The 20,622-nt window shown below is 46.4% G+C and overlaps 1 protein-coding gene across 10 annotated transcripts in view; it reads left to right on the top strand.

Moving 5' to 3' along the window:
• NDST2 (N-deacetylase and N-sulfotransferase 2) overlaps positions 1–20,622 on the top strand; it is a 218,705-nt gene that overhangs the window by 52,165 nt on the left and 145,918 nt on the right. For 2 of the 10 annotated variants that reach the window (XM_073352881.1, XM_073352878.1), the window contains exon 3: positions 8,992–9,102. The exons of 7 other annotated variants lie outside the window; for them this stretch is intronic. The gene's annotated coding sequence lies outside the window, so the exon portion shown is untranslated. Of the gene's footprint in view, positions 1–8,991; positions 9,103–11,258; positions 11,451–20,622 lie in introns of those variants that run through there. One more of the 10 variants, XM_073352882.1, reaches the window with a different exon arrangement.

Genomic DNA, 20,622 nt, shown 5'->3' with positions numbered 1-20,622 from the left:
TGTCCTTCCTTTCTTTTTAGTCCGTTTCGTGTGAGAAATAATATGTAATTTGTATTTCCCCTTCACATTGTTGTCCCCACGTTGTAGGACTTATAGGGCCAGCCAACTTTCGGGGCATTTGGTGTATGTTTCCACAGGTATAAATACCCCGCATCTTCTAACTATCACTCAGTTCCTTTCTGTCTGCCAGGCAGTGCATTGCAGACCTTACCTCTTCCTTTTTCTGTGTTGTGTAGCAACCTCAAGAGTAGTTTTAATGTGTGGCTTTGACTGAAATGGATATTTTAGGAAATGTTCTCTGTTTGTTGCTGCTGTTTTGGCTTTTTGTTGAAGTTTATTATGGTTGCCAGGGGGATTACCCTGTACAACAGATCCTGCTGAAATAATGGGACTAAAAAATCATCTTCTTGCACCTTTGTGCTCCCTGCTTCAAATGGACGGAACAGTGAATGTTATTTATGCCTTGGGAAAGAGCATTTGGACAAGGCCTTCTGTAAAACTCTTCTCCAGAACTCCTGCTGCAAGAGTCATTGGCAACACGTGAGCCTGGGAATCCTTCTCCTGAGCAGGCATTTCTCACTGAGCAGTGTGGGCTCAAAGTCTGTCGTGGAGCTAAAGCTGGGTGAGGAGTCCCTGGCTGAAAGGGGGTCATCCTCCCATGAAGGCACCTGTTAAGGAGCTGTTGAAGTTAGTTCTGCCAGTTTAAGACCAGAGAATCACTTGAATGCTGCTTCAGGAGGTGGTACTTAAGGTTCAGTGCTTTCAGGACACTGCACGCTAAGAGGCATTTTGAAAAGAATCTCTCCAGTGGACCTGGCCAGACAGCAGTGTGGCCAGCTTTTTCACAGATTCTAAAGCTTGAAGGGACCATTGTAATGTCAGCTCCTAGAGGGCCCAGAAAGAAAAGACTGGAAAGATAATGGATACTGGCCTCAGGTAGATCCATCTGGCCCTTTATGGAGCCTCTTGGAGGTTCCAGTTGTGGCCTTGTTGTGCTAAACACTTTACAAACGTGGAGGTGGACACTGTCCCTGCCCCAAAGAGCTTATTCTGTCCAGTTTAATTTACCACTGCATTTTTGTAAATGGTCTGTTTGTTCCTTTTCAGTGGAATTTTTTCCATATTTTTGTCTAGTTCTTTTTTATGCTAGCTGGGATCATTACAGGTAAAACCTGTAAGTAGTCCAGAATGTATGGGAGAATACCCATTTTTATTGTTAGCTCTTCCAAAAAGGAATAGAGGTAAATTGTGCCATCTGTTTGAAGTCCTATCTTCCTATCTGCAGAGTGGTATAAAATTTAAACAAAATCACTTTATTCATCTTCAGGGACAGGTTCATTTCCAGATATTTAAAACCCCGAGGTGACCATTTGGCTGGAAAATCAGTAAACAAAGTAGTTTTTTGGGGGGTGGGGGTTGGAGTGGCTGCGGGAGGGGGTGGCTCACACTGAGTACTATTGCCTCTGATTTATTTACGCTGATATGAAATCCTGAAATAGTTCCATGTTCTCAGCACTGTCTAATGACTTGAGCTTGTGTTCAAAATTGCTTAAATTTCAGTTATACACTGAAAGTGAAACCTCCATGTTTATGGATTCCATATTAAATTTCATCTCTTTACAAGTCAAAAGATGTTTAATTGCTGCCAGCCCTGCAAACTCTACCAGACATCTGAAAGTCAAGATGGGTCTTTCCTTCTTTGTGGTATTGCTGATTATACCAGTTTGGATAGCCAGATCCCATCCACATTGACACCTGAGCAGCCCTGTTCATAGAATCATAGAATATCAGGGTTGGAAGGGACCTCAGGAGGTCATCTAGTCCAACCCCCTGCTCAAAGCAGGACCAATCCCCAATTAAATCATCCAGCCAGGGCTTTGTCAAGCCTGACCTTAAAAACTTCTAAGGAAGGAGATTCCACCACCTCCCTAGGTAACGCATTCCAGTGTTTCACCACCCTCCTAGTGAAAAAGTTTTTCCTAATATCCAACCTAAATCTCCCTCACTGCAACTTGAGACCATTACTCCTTGTTCTGTCATCTGCTACCACTGAGAAAAGTCTAGAGCCATCCTCTTTGGAACCCCCCTTTCAGGTAGTTGAAAGCAGCTATCAAATCCCCCCTCATTCTTCTCTTCTGTAGACTAAACATCCCCAGTTCCCTCAGCCTCTGCTCATAAGTCATGTGTTCCAGTCCCCTAATCATTTTTGTTGCCCTCCGCTGGACTCTTTCCAATTTTTCCACATCCTTCTTGTAGTGTGGGGCTCAAAAGTGGACACAGTACTCCAGATGAGGCCTCACCAATGTCGAATAGAGAGGAACGATCACGTCCCTCTATCTGCTGGCAATGCCCCTACTTATACATCCCAAAATGCCATTGGCCTTCTTGGCAACAAGGGCACACAGTTGACTCATATCCAGCTTCTCGTCCACTGTAACCCCTAGGTCCTTAAAGGATAAAGGTACTGTTCAGGCATAATTGAGGACATCATGTGGAGATGGTGGTTTGGCTCAGGTGTCAGAGGGCCTAATTTGGCCTGGAGAATCTTTTCAGTAACTGAAACTCACATAGACCAACCTAGATTTATCCTCACTGCACTGGGAGCCAACAGCCCCAGCCCTACCGGCCTTGGCTGGGTGGTGTGTGTGTGGCAGAGGATTTCTGGGTTGTGGAAGATCTGACACATCAATGTTGATTTCTTCAAAGATACTTGTGTCAAATTGTTCTTGCTGCTCTGGTGACATTTGTATTACATCGAATAAATCCAGGAAGCTCCTGATTTGTCGTAGCATCTGGCTCATCTTTGGAAGAACTCAATTGTGTGTGTGTGTGTGTTCTTTTATGGAGGCCACACATGTGATTGTGTAATAGGGTCAACTCAACCTGCCTGATATTCAGCTAGATTATTTCCATATTCAAACAAATTTGGTTATGCATAGCTTAGAGATATTTGTGCCCTTGTTGTCAGGATTAAATCAAGTTGCTTTGAGATTTCCAGCATCTTGTCCTAAGAATTCTTCAGGATATAGACTAGGTTGAAGGTCTTCTGGTTTGTTTTCTAAGCATATTTGCTTGACCATTTTTCTTATCCCTGGAAATACATAATTCTAACATGTCCTTTGAAAGCCTCACATGCTATTAGAGGGTTTACATATTTATTTTCATTGGCTTGTGTGCTGAATCTTTGCCCTAAAGTGTATAGTTGGGGAGTGTCTATCTTTTCCCTCTGTATTCTTCCTGACTTTGGCATTTCAACCAGGTAAAATCTGTTACATGGACAAAGATCATCAGTAGGCATGAATTTGTATAAATACAATTCTCTGTCCTGTTGGTTTTTTTTAAAATATCCTCTTTGGCTTGGATGAAGTTATGAACTTCAGAATAGAAAATAATGTTTTTCTTCAGCAAACTGATGAATTTTCAACTTTGTCTGAGAAGAAACCTGGAGAGTCTTTAACCTTATAACTGAGTGTGGTGTTGGAGAAGTTCTAAATTGGGATCATAACTAGTGTTAAGTCTCTTCCTCATCAATCCCTTAGATAACACTATGTGTTACAGTGCCCTTTTAGCCCTAGAGCTACAGCGCCATTGCCAAGAGTAAGCAGTGTTCTCTCCATTTTTCAGACACTGAAACTCAAGCACAAAGGTTTGCCATCTTTCCCCATGTTGCACAGCAAGTCAGCAGGCAGATCTCATGGCTCCCAATCTGTTGCCCTATCAACTCCACAGATTTCTTCATCCTTTTTCCTTCCTGCTGCCAGTGCTCTGATGATGAAGAGAGTAAACTAGATCAGCGGTTCTCAAAGCCAGTCCACCGCTTGTTCAGGGAAAGCCCCTGGTGGGCCGGACCAGTTTGTTTACCTGCCGTGTCCGCAGGTTCGGCCGATCGCGGCTCCCACTGGTCGCGGTTCGCCACTCCAGGTCAACGGGGACAGCGGGAAGGGCGGCCAGCATGTCCCTTGGCCCACGCCACTTCCTGCAGCCCCCATTGGCCTGAAGCGGCGAACCGTGGCCAGTGGGAGCCGCGATCGGTCGAACCTGTGGATGCGGCAGGTAAACAAACCGGTCCCGCCCGGCAGGGGCTTTCCCTGAACAAGCAGCGGACCGGCTTTGAGAACCACTGAACTAGATAATATTGAGTCCTGCCATGAGTGCAGAGGACTGGACTAGATGACCTTTCAAAGTCCCTTCCAGTCCAATGATTCTATGAAACCACCTGTTGAAGACGGAATAAGAGATTTTGGAGGGCACAAGTCACACTGGTAAGCAGTGACCCATATGACACTACTTAGTAGTTCTGCTGCTCAGACAAACAACCTGAGTAGTGGGGCTGCTGGGTCCTGGCTCCACCTCTGTTGTCAGGTCTATAGAATTGCCCTGCCTGCCATCCATGGCCTGGGTGGCACTGGCACCCTTTCAGAGACTGTCTTTGGAGACAGCATTGGGTTTAATTGCTGCTGTAGTTAGCCTGATCAGCTAACCCCTTCTGCACCGACGCTCTCCTGCCACAGTAACTGGAGAGGCAGCAACAATTGGCCTCTGGGCTGGTTCCCTTTCCCTCTCCCCTCCCCAAAATGCCCAAACAACTCAGCAAATGACTTCTCTTCAGGCCTAAGGAGCACTCCAGGGGGCAGAGGAGCAGCTCCCTTTCCTCCCAAGAACTACTGCTTCTTGGGTGCAGCCTCCTCAGGCCTGTTTTCAGGTGGAAGAGAGAGGTGTCAGTGTGTATGTGTATGGGGCAGGATTACCTCCATATGTGTATGTGGCTGAACTAAAGGGTATGTCTATACTGCAGTTAGACACCTGCGGCTGGCCTGTGGCAGCTAACTCGGGTTCATGTTCGGGCTCCAGTTGGTGCCTGGGCTCTGGGAGCCAGTGAGGAGGAAGGGTCCCATAGGTAGGGTTGCCAGGAGTCTAGTTTTCGACTGGAACGCCTGGTCAAAAAGGGACCCTGGTGGCAGTGCCGACTGGGCCATTAAAAATCAAGTCAGCAGCACAGCAGGGGCCTGGGGCTAAGGCAGGCTCCCTGCCTGCCCTAGCTCTGCGCAGTGCCCGAAAGTGGCCGCCAGGTCCCTGCAGCCCCTAGACATGTGAGTGGCCCGGGAGGCTCAGCATGCTGCCCCCGCCCTGAGAGCCAGCTCCACAGCTCCCATTTGCTGGCAACTGCAACCAATGGGAGCTGCGGGGTGGATCCTGTGAGCTCAAGGGCAGCACATGGAGCCTCCCTGGCTGCCCATATGTCTATGGGGCTGCAGGGACCTGGCAGCCGCTTCCCGGGAGCCTTGGTAAGCGCTGCTGGGACCCTGCAATCCAAACCTCCTCCCGCACCCCAACCCCGTGCCCCAGCCCAGAGTCCCTTCCTGCACCCAAGCTCCCTCCTGGAGCCCGCACCTCCCCCAACACCCCAACTCCCTGCTCCAGCCCTGAGCTCCTTCCTGCACCCCAAACCCATTATCCCAGGCCCCACTCAAGAGCCTGCACCTCCCCCCAACCACCTGCCTCAGCTCGGAGCCCTCTCCTGAACCCCTAATTTTTGGCCCCACCTAGAGCCTGAACCTCCAGCTCAGACCCCATATCCCCCCGCACCTCAACACTCTGCCCCAGCCCAGAGGCCTCTCCCACATGCCAAACACCTCATCCCTGGCCCCAGCCCAGAGCCCGCACTCCCAACTGGAGTCCTCACCTGCCTCCCGCACACCAAAACCCTGCCACAGCCCGGTGAAAGTGAGTGAGGCTGGGGGAGAGCGAGCAATGGAGGGAGGGGGGATGGAGCGGGGCCTCAGAGAAGAGGCGGGGTGGAGCCTTAGGGAAGTGGCTGGGCAGGGATGTTCAGTTTTGTGCCATTAGAAAGTTGGTAACCCTAGCTCCAGCCCGAGCCCAAACTTCTACGAAAATAAATGAGCCTGAGTCAGCTGGCACAGGCCAGCCGCAAGTGTCTAACTGAAGTAAAGCCATAACCACAAATACCAGGGGAGAGGACGGGACAGGTGCAAGATGGAGGTGAGTCCTGTGGGGAAAGGGAGAGGAGCTGTAAGACCTCTTAGGCCCTGTAAATCCTGGCTGGAGTCCTGACTTTTTGGCTAGGTATATACAAGCTAGTTAACTTAAAGAAAAGCAGTACTTGTGGCACCTTAGAGACTAACCAATTTATTTGAGCATGAGCTTTCGTGAGCTACAGCTCACTTCATCAGATGCATTCGTGCTCACGAAAGTTTATGCTCAAATAAATTGGTTAGTCTCTAAGGTGCCACAAGTCCTCCTTTTCTTTTTGCGAATACAGACGAACACGGCTGCTACTCTGATACTAGTTAACTTAAGTGAAGAGAAACTGAGATGTTAGGCTTAGGGGTATTTTGTGCAGGAGGATCTGCTAGCCTCCCTACTCCATTGTTTCTGTTGTGTTTGTAAATAGCTGCAAAGTGCCGGTGCCGTCTCTTCTTTAATAGGTACTACCAGCTCCTTCTCTCTGCCATGGTGGGGATTTATACTCTGGTCGCTTCCTGAGTTGAGAGAATCTGGGGACACAGATCCTGTTGTTGGTTGCTCTGATGATTCTTCCTGGTTTCAGTACAGTAACAAACACATGGGAAATCTTCTTTCATTTCTAATTCCCCTTCTTTGGAATTAAAGCAGCATTAAGGGTTCTGGCACCTGGTCATTGACCACAAGTGCTTTTCCCTTTGATTTCCACATCTGAGGCATTCCCTGCCCACTTGCTCTGGATGGTGCATTCCAAAGCTAGGGTCATCATCTTTGCTCCGCTCTTGATTTCTTTTCCAGTGCCCTCTGTCCTACCCCATCCAAAATGGGGAATTTCTACTCCTGAGCTCCCCTCCTACTCAGCCCTACAGGAACCCCCACATCCCTGCCTAAGATGTCCAACGCTGATTTTCTTCTTCACTTTTATCTTCCTGTCTTCAGTGCCCTACTCCACAGTCCCTAACTTTCACCTCCATGGGATGAGCTTGCCAGTCCTCCCCATGTTTGTTAGTGTGGTTGGCTGAACTTGAAAGTTCATAGTCACTTCTCCTTGCTCTGGTCCAGGCCAGGGTTTTAGAAAGTGTACCTTGCACACTTGTCTTGTAGAGGGGTAATCTAGAGCATTTATGGGATTTTGAAAATTTACTGAAAGGGGAATGCAGAGGAAAGGGGAAAAGTTGCAAAATGATTCTGTGGTTCATTGATCTGTTGTAGACAGAGAAGAGAAGGTGACCTGGAAGCGAGTAGTTGAGGGTCTATTTCTCAAACTTTCTTGCCTGTTAACATCATGGTTTGGACACCCCTGGTATCCTTCCACATCAGCCTGGTATAAAGTTAGACCCTTTTCAGTATGCTTTGAGCTTGGTTTACATGTGTGTAAAAGGAGGCATAACAGTACCTCCACTTTGAGCTGCAATGTTTTCAGGTATCTCCAAGAGAAGGTCAGCAGAAATACAGGTGCAGAGTTGCTACCTCTCCATATCCAGGTGACACCGTACATGGCACTGACTCAAATTGTAGGCGATTTGACATTCCCTTCTATAGGCTTGTGTTGTCTGATCTGCTGAGAAATCAGATATCTTTGTGCTGTGTTACTAGGCACCTTTCATTCCATTTGCAGAGACCCTTCCATAGGGAAGGGCACTGTGAGCCCTGCGTTTTGCCACCTGCTCTGAACGGAGCCTCTGTGCACAGCTCATGTATCAGATTGGGTCATACGTTTTTCTACTTTTTTTTTTTTTTTTTTTTAACCTCCTTGAGTCTTGAAGCACACTGATTCCTGGTTTAGGAGCTGTCACCAGGGCCTAACGCTGGTGAACATAGATGTTTTCTGGCTGCATTGAGATTGTCTATCCTGATTTTGGCAAGTGAAAGCAAGGCCAAGACTGAGGGTTGTTCTTTTTGGATCCACGACCCTTGTGACACACTAAGTGCTCTAACGATAAAACATGGCAGAGGCTTGACACAGCTACCTGACTTGTTGACTTTTTCAGTGGAGGTGAAGGGTTTTTTTGTCTTGTGGAAGTTTGCTTTTTTTTCAGTGTAAATGACTTTAGTGCTCTGGAGACTGAAGTTGTTTGTTCATAGACCAGGTGCAGAATGGGTAACCTTTCCATAGTGCCCCACTTGTGTGGCTTGCCGTGCCTCAACTCTCTGATAATTAGTGGTTATTGCAATCGTAGCTTTTGTAAAGTGGGAACTGCACCGAGACCACCAAACTTGATGGAATCAAAGTCTCAGCTTCTTTCTAAGTTAGCGTATAGCAGTGCTGTATTTTGGCTTTTCCTGTAATATCCCATTGAGATACTTCAGCTGTATCATACTTCCATTTGGTAACCGAATGAGACCTTTGCTCTGCATGAGTTTACCCCACCCACTACAGTGCTGGGAGATCATCCTTTTTGGGGGGGATCCTCATTCCTTACTATGCTAGCTTCAGTCTGTTAACAATAGTTCTCTCTGACAAATAGGATGTGGATCTTGGAAAAGTCCACAGCCCCTTCCCCTGGCTGCTGTAATCAGTAACAGGATAAGAAGAATCATGGAGGGAGAGAGGAGACAGTACCTATTTGGTGGAGCTGTTTGCTCTTTGAATGCTTTTTCACGGCACATTTCCATAGGTTGGTGACATGGTGAGTGTGTTCCCTCCTCTTAAAGTGTGCAGTTGGAGACGGCGTGGACAGGCTTTCCTTTTGCCCCTGATATTGTTTTCGGATCATAGCGAGAGAATAGGATCATATTAGCAGATGGCAAGTCTCTGAAGTACATTAGAACCCACTTCACAGAGAAAGCACATCCTCTCTCCAAACTACAGATAAACAATAATGCTTTCAAACCCTCTTCAAGAGGATCAAGGTGAAACTCAATGTGCAGTCAGTGCTGGGAGAGATCCTGCTTTGTCACAACTGGCGAAAATGTTGTCTTCTCTTTTGTGCTTCAATAACAAAGCTGTTGTTTGTTATACTATTGTTGTTCCCCATTTTATTTTTCAAAACAAATTGTTTTTTTCAGAAGAACAGTCACCTTGGTGGAGGTGGGCAGGTGGATGAAGGGGGAGGGACAGAGATATCTCCTGAGAGCTGTGAGAGGAACTCAAATGAGGGGAAGAGAACTAAAGTTCAGGTTGGTTGTGTGAATGCAATTCAGAGCTATTCTTTGCAAGTCTGATATTTAGGAGATTAATATCTTTCTAACGATTCTTTGGTAGTCCCTGTTCATACAGATGTGACTCCAATGCCCACACTCCCAGTCCCATTCCCCTCACCCTCTTTCATATGCTCAGCAAAAGCAAGCCCCTTGTGCACACATCAAAAGGTGCAGATGCTCCATGCTGGCTGAGGAGGCAGGGGGTAGGAGCCTACCAGGAGGATGAGTTGAATGACACTGTAGCTGGCTGCCGCAGGAGAGGAGGAGAAGGGAAGTGACCCTGGGTGTCCCCTCCTAGGTTGCCATTTTGTTGTTTGCAGTTCAGACTGTTCTGAAACTTGGAAGGTGATGGTGAAAATGAAGCCTGTTTTCTCTTAGGTTGGCATCTACTTTCAGTGGCAGATGCACGGCCTGCAAAAACATATGGCAGAGTAATATGGCTGTTTTTGAAATGGTGAATGAATAAAGCCTGTGTTTGGGTGGGAAAGATGGGTGTTAACTTGTCCATGGTGGTTGTGATGTCATAATTTTGCAGAAACCAAGTTACGCAAGCTATAGGGAGCTGAGGAGGAAAGGATGTTTTCAAAAAGCAAATTTCAAGGAGGAATAAGAAACGGAGAAAAGTTGTGCTGATTACTTATTTTTTCTTTAAGATGATTTTAAAACGTGTGCTATGAGGGCTATTGGGAGAATTCAGCCCAGGGTCACCTTTAACAAAAAGCTGAGTGTATAGACAAGGCTATTGAGAAGTATCATGCAACAGTCTTTCCCGCATACAATACCCCGGGTCAGAACAAACCACAAATTGAGAGTCTGAGCACTGATGGGGTGGGATGGGGGTGGGGGAGAGGGAGTTTTTTAAATGTGTCCTTCAAGAAAATCCTGTGGCAGGAATTCAAAAAGGAATAAGACGGGGGCGAAAGCGACCGGGATTTGCTGGGCTTTTCATTCCTTTGTTTGGTTATCTTGCATAAATGCTTTAGCTGAGACTCTTTCAGTAGCTGCATGGGGCCAGCTTGCAACACAAACCCGCTAGAATCCAAATGTAATTTCCCCGTTGTGCATGTTCTGGCTGTGACAGCTCGAGTTATGAATGTAAAATAGAAAAGAAAGTTCGGAAGAAGGGCCAGGTCTGAAATGTTAATGAGAGCTGAATTACGCAGGGCTCCCAGAGGTTGGGAAAGGTGATGCCTGGATTTTAAATATGTGCCTTCATTTCAGTGCACCTTGGGAGGAGGCAGGAGAGAGAGACACACACACCAGGCTTCTGTGCTTCCAGGGTATTCAGTTTGTAGCAGTAAAATTATAAATGTGCATCCATGTGTGAGATGAGACAGGAAAGGGATGTAGGAGGCAGGCAATCGGGGGGGACTCTGGCCTCCTCCCATTTGGGGGTGGCAGAAGGGCTGGGTTGGCACACAGATTGTAATTGCATTAGTGGCTTCATTATAAATCAAGCATTGTTCAGGGAATAACAGTTCCTTCTCCCTCCTCCGCTTTGCTTGCTGTGGGGTAGCCTTGCCCTGATCTAGGGATGGCTGCAGCAGCCTTAGGAGCAATGATGCTTCTCCCAGTTCCACTCATGGAGGAGTCATTCCCTCTTCTTAGGATGGATATAGCAGAGTGAGTGATTTCCAGCCCCCCCTTCACTCTGCTTGCAGAAAAGACATCTCACCCTGATCTTATGACAACTTACCACATGGAAGAGGCTGAGAGGGCAGAAAAAGGGCTTTTCCTTCTTCCGTATGCAACTTGCACAGCAAAGAGAAATGGCAAGGTTTAGAACTCTCCCAGCTTCTTCCACGTCAGTTTCTGCCAGGCCTGCTCTTAACTTGCCCTCTCTGTCTGTCTCTTTCTCTTTTTCCATCTTCCTTCCATCTCTTGTTACCATGGAGAATGAAATGCTGGCTCCATTCAAGTTGTCGGCTGAATAGGTTTTGAGGTTGATGGATGGTGAGAATCTCTTATCCCTCCACCTCCCTCCTTCTCCAAACACCGCCCCCGCCTGGTTCTTGACATTTTGCTTGCCAGAGAATGGCCATTAGGAAGAGGGATCTGAAAGGGAGGCTGGCAGTGTCCTGCTGAGATGCTCTTTCAGTTTCTTGGATGAGATCAGCAGCCGTGAGAAGGTCTTAAGGACTTCGCTGCAGAGCCTCATCCTCAAGCTGGCTGAAGCATGAATGCTCACTTGAGTGCATTCTCCCCCTTCTCCCCACCCACTTTCTCCAAAACACCCAAAGAAAGGAAGATTCATATGCAAGTCTTGCCTTTGCTTGTGGCTGTGTTTCAAGGGGTGATGTAACCTCTGCCAATTGAAGGAAAAGGTAAGGAACTCTTCGCAATGAATACTGTAGTCCAAACTCCCTCTTTCTCAGATAGTCCATGTAGGCTTCATCATACAAAAAATGGAATTTCTTTGCTGCAGTCTGACTTGCCATGTTCCCTGGCTGCAACGGTGAAGTTTACCAGGAGTGTCTGTGTGACTGTAATGACAGCTGCCCCTATCTATGTTGACAGTCTCCTCACAGCATTAATGCCATGTTGTCTGACAGGGTCCTGAGCAGAGATTGTTTAATATCAAATTTGTACAGTTCCTCCCAACAGAATAGTGTTGGATTGTGGATTTTGCTGTACATACCTCCAACTGCTGAAGCCCAGATGTGAGATGTGGTGTAGGGGACATGGCCAAAATGCAGGATAAAAAATGATAGGGCAGAAAGCTTCAAATGACGGTGTTATAGAATCATACAGAATACATTTTCCCCGTGGTGATTTATCACTTCTGATGTGAGATAACAGCAGATTTGTGAGGGTTCAGGGTAACAGGGGTGTACATTTGAAGGACATCCCCGTTAAAGTTGTGAAGTACACTCTGCACTTGAATGCTGGGCGTGTGCCCCCGCACTGTTGTGCTGCCTAGGACTCTTGCTGCAGTCAAAGGCTGGATGTAGAGGTGGGTAAATATCTGTGGCTTTTCAGATGAAATGCAGGTATTTGTCCAGTTCGAAATGGTTCCTAAACAGGTGCTTGTTTGGAAAAATGTCTGGTTTTGTGAAATTCTTGCTGAAACCCCTTATACAACACATTTTAGCCTCTTGGTGGTTTGACAAACTGCGTTGTGTTGAATATTTTTGCATTGTCTTTCTCTGATTGCTGCTCCAGCACCTTAGTCACACGGTATTCTGCTTCCTTCCAAAGGGAAATTAAGATGTCTGATTTATTTTGTTCATAATCATTTATATGAGCAAAATTTTGTTTAACCCCATTGTGGTTTTTTTTTTTCCTTAAACAAATGGAATGGGCTTGCAAATATACCAAAATTCAAGATTTAGTTCATTGACTAGCTCACCACTATTTGCTCTGCTGTAGCTGGAAGTGATGCTCCCTGTACTAGTGTATTTGGATATGAATTCTGTTGCTAGCCATATACATCTCTGGACATCAGAATTTGAATTCTAGTGTAGGCCACAGGTGAAAATCTGTTTTGGTACTTATCAGCTGCTGTGTATTCCTGGTGGAGACTGAGGCCAGTATTCTCTCTCCCCCCCCAGCCCCCCTTCTGAAGAATTAGATGGACAAATGATTCTGCTTCAAGGTAAAATAAGCCCTCTTTCACTGCTTTGAAGCCTCTGCTTGTGCTTGGGGTTGTTAGACAAGTATATCGCCCCACACCACTATGGGCTTTTGCATCTGTCCTAACAGCTCAGAGTTCACTTCTCATTGATACTGCATGTCCTGTTTGTTGTTGGATTGTTGTCTCCCTGCTGGAGATTTCCTACTGTGAGGCTGCTTTTGCTGTTGTGCAAGTGTTTTCCAAAATGCTAATATGGTAATGGTTCAGCCTGTTGGGATGCAGAAGGGGAATTTTTAATGAGCACATAAGAGGGGGGTGTGTGTGTGTGTGTAAGAAGTATACATATGATTATACCACTCTAATTCTTTAATGAATTTGCTCTACAGACGGTAACATTCACACTCTCTCTAAGCTTCTCAGGGATACCCCAGACCCATGCAGACATCATGTACCCTGGTTACTCACATGGATCCTCGATCATTAGAAGGGATAATGCTATACTTCAGATTTTGTAGATTTCATGGTTTGAAACTGGTTGGCGGGGGCATTGGATTAAAAAATATTTTTCAAATAGCTTCCCTTTACCCTAAATTCACCAGCTGTGTCAGATGGAGTTGAAAGAAAGTGATCGAGTAAGAAAGGAGGGATAGAGGTCCAGTGGGACACAGCATGATACTGGAGATGAGGATTAGCTTTTGAACAGATTCTTGGCCTTATGTTTCCATTTATAAGAGGTGTGGGGGAAGGGAGGGCATCTGTTTCAACCTGGTGATTGAGGGAAGCTGAGACGAATCAGACCTGAGGCTTCGGTTGTGCATTCGAATTTCTTCTGTAAGGTCTGCTGCTGTTTTGATTTGGATATTTCTTTCTGTATGGAAGAGGATGGGTGCCCATCTGTTCCTGAGCTTTCTCAAGATTAAATGCCCACCACTTTTTCTCCTTTGCTCCCCTGTGGGGTTTTTATTATTACTAATAATCTCGGGTGCTGTCAAAAGTTTTCTTGGGAATTCCTGACTTGGATTTCAGCATCTGAATACACTTAAAAGCATCTTCTCATTATTCTCTAGACAAGTATATGTGGCTTCAGTTGGGTCACCAAAGTTTCTCCCTCTCCCTCTGCACAAAGAACCACCCTTTCTGATCCTTTACCTGCTGGGAATCAGTCTATCTTCCCCTTGTAGCTGGTACTTCTCAGGTTCTGCTCTTCCACTGGTGCTTGTCAGCTTCCTTCCATCCGGTCTTCAATTAAATTATTCACAGATAAAAATTTTAACTGCCTACTGATTTAAAATTCTTGTCTGCTCTAGCGGCTCTGTCACTCAGGCTTTTTATAGGTTCCAAGATTAAAGGCCTTTTTCTGTATATATTTTGGTTAGTGCTATTAATCTCCGTGGGTGTCACTTTTATGTCACTCCCAGGAATAACTCCTGTCTTTAGAAACTAGCACTCAAGTAGTGGACACTACACTCCAATCATTGCCCTACCCATTCCCTACAGTTCCCTCACTCAGTGCTCCTGTGCCATTTTTTGTGCTGATTCCACTCCTGCCGATAATGACTGTAGTAACCAGGAGCTCCCCATAGCCATTGTTCTTACAGAGTCCCATGTATTCTGTAGCTGTAGAATATCCCGCAGAATTCACCCTTTGCCTTAAAATTATGTTTCTAAATCTAATCTTTACTTTTTTTTTTAAAAAAAGTTGTGTTTCTAGTCCTTATAGTTGTGAAGAAAATCTTCCATATGTGATCTGTGTGAATTTAATGTTATCTTCCTGAGTCTGCAAACAACCTGAAGCAGCTGGGGTGTGAACTGCACCCCATACAATGTAACTGAATTGTTAACTCTGAAACCTAATGACAATTTGTTTGTTAGTTTTAACTATTTCATCGCTGTTAGCTAATGGAAACATTCAGATATTATGTGCATTCATCACTGTTGGGTGTGGGAGTGGCAATGGGGCAGCTGATTGCTATCAAGAATTTCTGGGTGAAAACTGCTCTATTCTATACAGGTTCTTACACTGCCCTCATCACCAGAATATCTGAGTCTGTTCCAGAAGTTCATTTAGCTACATGGCTAATACCTGTCACAGGTGACCTTTGTTTTCCTCATCTTCTTCCCAGATGGAAAATTATGTGTTTGTTTTATTTTGGTTGAGGCTGTTTTAATTGTGTTCATTAGGAATTCAAGACCACAAGGGATATTTCAGGTCAGCTCCTCCATCCTTGTCCCGAGGGAGGAGGGAATGAGGAGATGTACCTCCTACTTATTGCCATAAGCTGTCTGACCATGTTCTGGCTACCTCCTGTGTCTTTTGGGTGCCAGAAACCCAAACTGTCCCCACTGAAGCTGCCTAGACCTTCAGACCTCTCCTCTACCATGCCAAACAGCTTCTACAATGTATTTATGCCTGGGCAGTACAAACATCTGCAGCACATTGGAAATCTGAGTGCCATGTAAAATAAGTTTGATTTGAAGATCAAAATGAATGTAAGGAATGCCAAACTGACTGTATGTTCACTTTCATGTGGAAGATTTTTCTGGATTCCATCTTTGAATTTATCTGAGGCTGGTGCTCAATCTCTGCTGTGCCTGCTGCAATGGAGTGCCAGAGGGAGCTGGGAAGTTTGCTTCAGAGCTCGGTCTTTGTATAAATGGAATCCTTCCTGTTATACCCCTCTTGAGATGTGTTGGACCTGGATCAGGATGAGTAGTTCTACAAATGCTATTTTTGGAGGGGGACAATGCAGTTTGAAGACACCAGCAGATATACAGTGATATAATATGCAGAGCTCGAAAAACTTACCCAACATCTGCTAGGCAGGGTGCAGAATGCCTTTCCCTACAGTGTGTTCTCTACCTCCTCCCCATATATATCTTCTTCCCCCCAAATCTGTCTATGCCATACTCTTCCTTTGTACCTTATTCCGATCAATCTTTTACCTCCCTGTTTCATATTCACGCAGTAGCCAGAAGAGAGAACTTATTTGCCAGACTGATATGAAAGATGGGAAGGGCATCATCATCCAGGGTCAATGCCCTGGTGAGAAGGCATCTTAATTTTCACCCCTTACACAACTTCTAGGAAAGAGCAGGATGACAGGATTCCTATCAGACTGCTGTGCCTCAACCCCAGTCAGGTTCTTGATCCTTCTTATCAGTTTCTGGTTGGTAGGTGTTTGATAAACAGCTTATCCTCTCCCAGCTAACCCCCCCACCCCCGCCCTCGCAAATAGCATGGAACTAACATGACATTGGCTTTTCACCATATTGTTCACTTTGCCTGTTTGTTACAGCCTTGTAATAAGGCAACCCCCAACCTGGAGCGTCCTACATTGGCAAGATGGGGCATGACAGATGTGCTTGACTCAATTTCCCCTCAGGCCAGCTGTAAAAACAGTACTGTCTCTCAATGTCCAGTTCAAAGTCCCACTTTGAGGCATAATTTATTCATGTACATGTACAATAGTCCATAGAACTCTCATGGTAAAATGATTCTCCCAGTTCCCACGGTAAAACATATAAAGGTACTGTGATTGTCCGGTCACCTCTCCATGGGCATCACTTTCACCTCTCCATGAGCTCACCTGCACACAAGTCCCTGTTCCTTTCTGCCCTGATTCCAGGGACCGACACTGCCAGCCATCCACCTGAGTGACCAGTCTCATGACTCTTCTACCCAAAACCTAGTCCAACAGCTCAGCCCGCTTTAGCCTGCTGCCATGGGCTCTCTGGCTCAGGAAGGTCAGCAGGCTTAGCCCCTTTCCTGACTACCAGGCAGCTGTCACCTACCACTTTTCTTGCTCTTTGTCTGTGCTCTCAGTCAGCACTCTTCTGGCCCTTTTCAGACTAACCATTTAAATGGCCTAAGTGTCTTCTCTTGAACTCTACTGGAGATCAGCGGACCAGTCACAGGTGCACTGGCCTCTTGCCTCTTAAAGGGCCAGTGACACCCTATGATAGCACCTTTCCCCATCCCTTTGTTATATAGATTGTAAGCTTTTCGGGGCAAGGACTGTCTACTAATCCATGTTTGTTTAGTGCCTAGCACAGTGGGGTTCTAATCCTGGTTGGATCTAGACACTGCCATAATCTTAATTGTCTACTCTACTCCACGCTGATAAGGCCTCAGCTGGAGTATAAGATGTGGGCAAATTGGAGAAAGTCCAGAGGAGAACAACAGAAATGATGAAAGATCTAGAAACCATGACCTATGAAGGAAGATTGGAAAAAACTGGGTTTGTTTAGTCTGGAGAAGAGAAGATTGAGAGGAGACATGATAACAGTTTTCAAATACATAAAAGGTTGTTACAAGTCAGAGGGAGAAAAAACGTTCTCCTTAGCCTCTGAGGATAGGACAAAAAGCAATGGGCTTAAATTGCAGCAAGGGCAATTTAGGCTGGACATTAGGAAAAACTTCCTAACTGTCAGGGTAGTTAAGCACTGGAACAAATTGCCTGGGGAGGTTGTGGAATCTCCATCATTGGAGGTTTTTAAGAGCAGGTTAGACAAACACCTATCAGGAATGGTCTAGTTATTACTTAGTCCTGCCTTGAGTACAGGTGACTGGACTAGATGACCTCTTGAGGTCCCTTCCAGTCTTGTGCTTCTATGATTCTGTAATAAACATAATAAATAATAATAAAATAATCAGAGCCTTCTTTCTGCCCCGTTCCCAAGAACAGGAGCATTTTTCCTCTGTCACCTCAGAACCTCCTGACTTTTAGATGGATGGTTGGGGTTTGTCTCCTCCTACTCTAACATTCCCTCTGTTTTCTGACTGCTGCTATTCTGCCTTTCTTTGTGCCTCCATTTCTGTTCTCCTGGAGTGAATAGCTCCAGTGGCTCTGTTACTGTGAAGAGCTTTCCCAAGGGGCAGCAAAATGAAACTGACCTGACTCTCCTCAGTTTCACTTTTGCTCACAAGTTCTTAATAGCAGCAGTGATAGCGGACTACATTAGTTCTGTGTCCACTGCCGCAGCTTGGAAAAGCCCTGAGCAGAACAGGCCACTGGAGTGGTCCTTTCTGCAGACTTAGGAAGACATTGTCTGCATTGGTTTACATTTGGTTTACATCTGGCAAGTTGTCTTCATAACCTTAAGGTCTAGAAATTTCATTTATTTTAACATAGTGTTTGCCAAAGCCTCCTACCTGCCCCCGTCAAGTAGATTTTTTTTAAACCCTATATATGTACGATAATACTGGCAGGTGGGAATGTGAAGACCTAGCACTGCTTTCTCCATTTGCTCATTCCCTTATCTCAGGTGTCATTGACTGGAATTTCTTCACCTTTTGTCTCTTGTACGGAGTAAACTCAATTACAGCGATATAATTAAATCAACATTGGGGAGGATAATTGGGATTTCGATAGCCATATCTCCATGCAGAGCCTACAAGCTGTGATTCAAAACACGAGTTTAGATCAGAGCTTCTCACAACAAAATCTTTGGTGGCCTCGCAGTGCGGCCACCAACTCTTGCTGGCGGCTAAAATGCTTTAACTTTAGGAAAAACAAATAAATATGCACATATATATGTCCAAATCATTGTCGTTTATTTAAGTAGGCTTTTTTTTTCAGACTCAATAATAAAAATAACATACAGTTGTCTATTTTTTACTAGACCTATACAGAAACACAAATAAGGTGCTTTACATGTTTTGCTTTTTTTGGTTGATTTTCTTTTTTTAAGACTTGCTACCTAGTAAATCTGCTACTGTGAAAAGTGACATTTGGTAATATCACTTTTCACAGCAGACTTACTCAGCCCCTGCAAGGTGGGGGACAAATTAAGCCCTGGGGGGGGGGTGGGTAGGGAGGCAGAGAGGGCCAGTGATGATGCGGGGGGTGAGGTCGGGGCTGGAGCCTGAAGCCCTGCGGCCGGGGGATGGAGCCTGCTGCCACATGGCCAGAGCCTGCCGCCCACCACCCCAGGGCTGAAGCCCGAAGCCCTAGCTCCACCGCCCCCAGGAAAGAGGGGAACTCACACTAGTTGCCTGCTCCTACAATGTTTGTGACTCCAGAAGGGGGCAGGGATCTGCCTCATTTCCCCCCTGCCCCCCAGTCACCACCCAGGAGGCTATGGCCACAAGAAAAGCCCCTGGTGGCTGCATTTGAGAAACGCTGGTTTAGGTTATTTTTTTAGTGTGTTGAGAGGCCTGTGCATAAGAGCAATTTCTAGCTGAGACGAGATGTGCTTCTCCACTAGCTCAGCACGGCAGGGACTCGATTCAGTTCACCTGCTAGAGCGGCTGCCCTGCAAACCAAGTGGTTTCTAGTTCAAAACTCCAACGTACTGAGTTACTGAGATACAGTTCTCACAGGATGGGGAAGTTTCAACTAACTGGTTAAGCCATGTGAGTGCTTACTGCAAAAAGACAAACACACCAGTGAACCAGGCTGATTTGCTCAGCAGTTAAAGGTTTGTATTTGCATTTGTGCATCAACTCCACTCCAGTCATTCTAATGCAGAGGTGGGCAAACTATGGCCCGTGGGCCACATCCGGCCCTCTGGACCATCCTGCCCGACTCTTGAGCCCCAGGCCAGGGGGGCTAGCCCCTGGTCCCTCCCCCGCTGTCCCCCTTCCTCCACAGCTATGCTGTCATGCTGGCCAGGTGGCACGGCTGCCAGTCCTGCTGCTCTGAGCAGCATGGTAAGAGGGCGGGGAGTGGGAGGGTTGGATAAGGGGAAGAGGGTCCCGGGGAGCAGTCAGGGGACAGGGAGCAGGGAGTGGTTGGATAGGGCGGAGGTTCTTGGGAGGGGCAGTCAGGGAGCAGGGGGGGTTGGATAGACGTGGGAGTCCCGGGGAGCCTGTCAGGTGGCAGGGATGTGGATAGAGGTCGGGGCAGTCAGGGAGCAGGGGGTGCTGGATAGGGGGTGTGGTCCTGGGGGGGCGGTTAGGGATGGGGGGTCCTGGGAGGGGGCAGACAGGGAGCAGGGGAGGTTCTGAGGGGGGCAGTCAGGGGGCGGGAAGTGGGAGGGGGCGGGAGCTAGGCTGTTTGGGGAGGCACAGCCTTCCCTACCTGGCCCTCCATACAGTTTCACAACCCCAATGTGGCCCTCGGGCCAAAAAGTTTTCCCACCCCTGTTCTAATGCATCCATCACCCAGGTTCCCCACCTCGCTCACTTCATGATTTCACTCCCCTTGGTCAGTGTCAAGGACACGCTCCCTGTGCCCAAATCTCAGTGCCCAAATCTGGGGCACTCTGTATGTGTGTGTAATCTCTCGCTTTCTGTGGAAGTTAGGGGGTTTGGCTCTTTGCCTGTAGTTCATTTTACATTATGCAGAGCTGTATGCCTTCTGCCTATGTAACTCTCAGCCTGCTCTAGCCTGGATTTGGAATACAATATCAAAATGAGGCACTATAAAACAAAACATAGCAGAGGAAGCATGATGAGATGTGGGATTAATCCATTTAAAGTAAATACTGTTCCCTCTAACCTCAGTTTCCTGAGTCAGTGTTTGATGTCAATTTACCGTGAAGACTGAGAACAGCAGGCTAGGATGGGTTGGAATCAGATTTGGGTGCAACATGAGGGACACCCATCATAATTGGATGCAGCGGAGGAGTATACGCCTCAAGGCCAGCTGTTGGCTATTTCAGCTTTGTTACTGTGAAATCCTATCCTTTAGTCTCATTCCAAAGAAGTGGCATTTGACACCCTCCTTTAGAAATATGGTTATCTCTGGCTCACTATACTGTTTTCCCTCAGTGGTGGTATTGACTTTCTATTCTGTTTTTGGAGGAATGGGGAAGACGGGCTGTTTGGGAGGGGATGCTCAAATTAACTCAATTTTACATCCATCTCAAACAATGTCTGCCATTATTTGATGGCAGAGAGGGATTATAGTGTGGATAAGAAGGAGCAGAACAGAGCTCCTGGAAAAATCTGCCATATTTCACTGTTGTTCAGGGTTTTT

Source organism: Lepidochelys kempii, chromosome 7, assembly GCF_965140265.1.
Source record: "Lepidochelys kempii isolate rLepKem1 chromosome 7, rLepKem1.hap2, whole genome shotgun sequence".
Taxonomy (NCBI): domain Eukaryota; kingdom Metazoa; phylum Chordata; order Testudines; family Cheloniidae; genus Lepidochelys; species Lepidochelys kempii.
Note: the sequence above shows the minus strand (reverse complement) of the source record. Positions and strands in the feature narration are given on the sequence as shown.